This window comes from Sinocyclocheilus anshuiensis, unplaced genomic scaffold (genome assembly GCF_001515605.1).
Source record: "Sinocyclocheilus anshuiensis isolate Anshui unplaced genomic scaffold, SAMN03320099.WGS_v1.1 scaffold144, whole genome shotgun sequence".
NCBI classification, from domain to species: Eukaryota; Metazoa; Chordata; class Actinopteri; order Cypriniformes; family Cyprinidae; genus Sinocyclocheilus; species Sinocyclocheilus anshuiensis.
Window position 1 is genome coordinate 281,593 of NW_015555720.1, and position 5,319 is coordinate 286,911.

At 34.7% G+C, this 5,319-nt stretch overlaps 1 protein-coding gene across 1 annotated transcript in view; it reads left to right on the plus strand.

Annotated features, from left to right (window-relative positions):
- Window positions 1-5,319, plus strand: part of LOC107672413 (serine--tRNA ligase, mitochondrial-like) — an 18,439-nt gene that overhangs the window by 3,465 nt on the left and 9,655 nt on the right. The window lies entirely within an intron of this gene.

The following is a 5,319-nucleotide window of genomic DNA, read 5'->3' on the forward strand; positions in this document are numbered from 1 at the left end:
CCTAGAAACACACAGCGTCTCCCTGACATGCTGCTTCAACACTAACTGCGGTTACTGAAACCACGCCTTCTTTCTTTGCGTGCACATTTGGGCCGCATTATGCTAATACTTCCACATAGTGAGGTAGATATGTGGGGGCGTGTTAGAACGAGCCGTTTTAGGGGGGTGTGGCAGAGTCTTAACTTTGATGAATATCTCTTTGGTTTTGAGACTTTAGTCTTTGCAACTTCAGGGATCTTATCTATGCACAATCAGCTTGTAACACTCCAAAGAGAAAGGAAAACTTGAAATCGCATCATATGACCCCTTTAAGTATTATTCAGTAAAATCATACATATTCATTTGGCATTAACCAAAGGCTTTCAAAGTTGATTGGATAATCAAATGAACATTCTCATAAGGCCTCCTACTTCCTTTTATCATATATAGCGGGTAAAATAAGTATTGAACACGTCACCATTTTTCTCAGTAAATATATTTCTAAAGGTGCTATTGACATGAAATTTTATTGAGTATTGAACTACTGAAATTTATTTAATATTTCGTACAAAAACCTTTGTTGTTAATGACAGCTTCAAGACACCTCCTGTATGGAGAAACTAGTCGCATGCATTGCTCAGGTGTGATTTTGGCCCATTCTTCCACAGAGTCTTCAAATTTTGAAGGTTTTGTTGGCCTCTTCTATGAACTCTGATCTTTAGTTCTTATTTTCTATTGGATTCAAGTCAGGTGATTGGCTGGGCCATTCTAGCAGCTTTATTTTCTTTTTCTGAAACCAATTGAGAGTTTCCTTAGCTGTGTTTGGGATCATTGTCTCACTGAAATGTCCACCCTTGTTTCATCTTCATCATCCTGTACTGTAGGTGTTGGGACTGAACCAGCTAATATTATTTCCATTGACAAGTGGCAGGATTGCTTTCTAATTACTGATAGATTTCAGCTGGTGTCTTTGCTTTCCATGCCTTTTTGCACCACCCTTTCTTCATGTGTTCAAAACTTTTTCCCTGTGTCATTCCTTTTTATTACACATAACTTAATTTCTGAACTGTTTTGTTTTCTTTGTATGTATGGATTACTTGGGTTGTTACTGACATCTGGTGAAAATGTCATGTCATGTCAACGGCACCTTTAGGAATATATTTACTGAGAAAAATGGTAATGTGTTCAATACTTATTTTACCCGCTGTATGTACACTTTCCAAGTTTATCTTCATCCACCTTGGTCTTCCTCAACATCCTATAATATGCCCACCTGAAGTATGTAAATATTCTTCATTTAAACATTTTATTTGACTCCCTAGACTTTTCCCAGGCCTACTGACCTTGATTACAGAAAGAGGCATTATTAATTTTTTCCCCTCCATGCATTCGTAGATTAAATTTGAGACATCAAAGAGAGACAGAAGGAAATAATAAAAAGGGCAATATATCTAAATCTTCTAGTTATCTAAGGCCTTGCATTTGAGTGGATCAAATAGTGTGATAAAACAGTGACTACGTTTACATGGACATCAGTAATCTAATTATTTACCTTATTCTAAATAAGCCAATATTATGATTATGGTGTTTACATGAGTTGCGTTTAGAATATTCCTTTCATGTTCCCGTTTTACATGTTATTTTTTATTTATTTCTTTTTTTCAGATTTTTTTTATTTTTAAATTTTTTTTCAGAAGACATATAATACAAACAACATCAGGGAAAATCTTTGACAATATTTACACACATCAACAACAAGATAAACCTGGGTTTACGCTCACATGAAGAGAAAAGCATCATAATAAAGTTAACGTGTCTTTAAACACATCATCATAAAACATCAAAAAAATGTCACTTTTTTTGTTTTTTATAAATCTAAGAGATGAAATTACAGAGTTGAATTCAGCAAGGAAAAGTGTAAGACACAAAGAGGACTTATAGATAAAGAATTTTGCATACAAACTAAAGAAATTAACAACATATTCAAAAGAAACGTGTTTTGGGTTTTCATAATAACAAATAATATCTTTGAAGGCAAAATGGTACACCTCATTCATAGTGCCAAAAATATAAAAACTTAAATCAACCCAAAATTTGTTAGTAATGCTACAATCAAAAAATAAATGGGCAGCTGTTTCTTCTATAAGACCACAAAATGAACAATTTTCATCAATGTCAGAATATTTAGAAATGGAATTTGTGACGGGATAGATTTTGTGAAGGATTTTATAATGGACTTCCTTAACCTTGTTAGATATACAAAACTTACTGGGCAAAAGCCAAGCTTTTTTCCAATTTATATCAGTTATAAACGAATTCCAATAGAATTTACCTCTTGGAGTAATATGCGAATATGTCTGTTGTTACACTTCTTTTCTAAAAAATTAATGCCACCCAAAAACAAATCTTACTATACATTAAGTGATTTCTAACTAATTGAATTAAACCTGTTGGTATAGCTTTTATTAATGTATTGTATTCTTTTGGTGGAACAGGGAAGCCATGGCGATTAAGAAATTGCCCATAAGTTAAAATATTGCCAACATTATCTAATTAAGATTGTTGTTAACCATTTAGAGAAAAAGGACTTATTTCTGACAGTTATATCAGCATTGTTCCAGAGGAAAATTTTGTGTGGAGAAAAACTATGGACAAAACACAATTTCCAAGAAAGAAGACATTGTTGCAGCAAGGAAAAGTGTAAGACACAAAGAGGACTTATAGATAAAGAATTTTGCATACAAACTAAAGAAATTAACAACATATTCAAAAGAAACGTGTTTTGGGTTTTCATAATAACAAAACCTCTACCTTACACAAAAGGACTCTACCAAACAACGAAAGATCTCTCTGAAGCCAAATGTTAAAGATGTTTTTAGTTTTGATCATTTTCTCATAAAAATTGAAATGATGTCTGGTTATTGGGTTTTTAGTAATATTGTTTATGTATATGTTAAAATATGTTTTTAACTGGAATATTTTCTAAAGATGTGTTATCCATGTCATGAATTGGAATAATTTCGCATTTTGAAATATTTATTTTTAGACCAGAGGCACACAAAAATTGTTCAACTAACTCCAAAGCTTTAGGTAACTGCCTTTTATCCTCCAAAAACAATGTGGTGTCATCAGCTAGCTGCACAATTCGAACCTCCTTGTCAAAAATAGAGATTCCTTTCAAATTTTCATTGTGGTTAATGCTCAGGCAAAGTAACTCTGTGGCTAAAAGAAACAAAAACGGGGAGATCGGACAGCCCTGCCTAACTCCACGATAGATGTCAAATCTCTTAGAAGTGTCAAAATGTACAATCACAGAACTATTAATATCCCTATAAAACATGGCTATAGTATCATTAAACGATTTACCAAATCCAACCATCTCTAAGGTACAAAAATAAATTTGTGTTCTATACAATCAAAAGCTTTGTAGAAATCAAGAAAGAGAATAAGGCCATCCGACTGAATCAAACTAGAATAATCCAATAAATCCAAAACTAACCATATGTTGTTAGAGATATGATGATCCTTCATAAATCCAGATTGAGATTCTGAGATAATATAATCCAGACCAATTCTTAATCTATTGGCATAAACCGAGGCTAATATTTTATAATCTATTGTTAAAAGGGTAATAGGACGCCAATTGTCAATTGATAGAAGATCCTTTTCTGGCTTCGGTATAAGAGAGATAACACCCTGCTTCATAGTAGCTGTCATATCTCCCTGACTAAGGCATACTTTATACATATAAAATAAAGGTATTTTAATAATCTCCCAAAAGTGGACATAAAATTCTACAGAAAGCCTGTCAATACCGGGCGATTTACCCATTTTCATTGAACTTAGAGCTTTCTTAATTACATCTACTGACAATTCGGAATCACAAATTTTCTTGAACTCACTATCAATAACCTTAATACCGTACTTAATCTTATCAATAAATTTTTCACAGATGTCATAGTTAAATTTGGAAGTGTAAAGATTACTATAAAATGTGGTAACAAATTCTGAAATTACTTTTGGATCTTTTGAGATAGCACCATTAATGTTAAGTACTGAAAGAGTTTTCCTCTGACCATTTCGTTTTTCCAAAGAAAAAAAAATAGCTGGAGTTCTTCTCCCCCTCTTCAAGCCACTTGGCTCTAGACCTTATATATGCACCTCTAGCCAATTCCAGATAAGTTCTGTCAATTTCTAGATTCAGTTTCTAGCTTCCTCTGTAATTGACTCTTTTGCTAATAGTGCATTAAGTCTGTTAACCAGCTCTAGCTCAGATTGATTTTAAAAGTTTTTAAGTTCTTTTCTTCTTTTAACAGCGATATATCTTGCTTTATATTTAAAGAACTCCCATTTTTTCTTATAATCTTTACTCAATCCTGTGAATAATTCTTTGGCAAGAATAGTAATACTGTTATTAAATTTTACATCTTTTAATAAGGCATTATTAAACTTCCAATAACCCCTCAATAGCGGATTTTCATTGATATCACATAACTTTATACTAATTAATTTATGGTCTGATAAGGGGGCGAAAATGTGAGAAATATCTTTTACATAATTAAGAATAGAGGATGAGATTAGAAAAAAATTGATTCTTGACCTAAGACATAACTTTCTATTAGACCAAGTAAAATCCTTAGTGGTAGGATTAAAAAATCGCCATGCATCAGTCACGGAAAGGTCAGTGCAAAGGGATAATATGAGATCATTACTTAAAGGGGTCATATGATGCAATTTCTATTTTTCCTTTCTCTTTGGAGTGTTACAAGCTCTTGGTGCATAAAGAAGATCTGTAAAGTTGCAAAGACTAAAGTCTCAAATCCAAAGAGATATTCTTTATAAAAGTTAAGAGTCAGCCACACCTACCTAAAACGGCTCGTTCTAACACGCCCCCACATGTCTACGTCACTATGTGGGAAGATTTGCATAACGCCACCCAAATGTTCACGCAAAGAAAGAAGGCATAACTTTTATTCTTGCTGTAGTATTGTTGTTGCCGCCGCCATGTCGTGAAGGCGCTGTGTGTTTCGTTGTGAAAGCTAAACTACTTTGGTTGGCCTTCCAAAAGAGGACGATATCTGCTTCGTCATGCCTGGAGCTGATCCGTGCTGGTCGCTGAGGAAATACATCAACTTCACGCTGTGGATCGCCGGATCGGCTTTCACCGTGGATGAAGCGGAGTCCAGCCCGGGGTCGTCACATGTGGTTGCCGCAAGCCCTCCGGACGCTCCTTCGTCGAATCTGTCGGCCGCGCTGTTCTCAAGCCCGCCACCTCTGCTCACTCTAGCCATCCGGCCGTTCCTCACTCTAGCCCCCGGCCTCTGCTCACTGTAGGCCGCC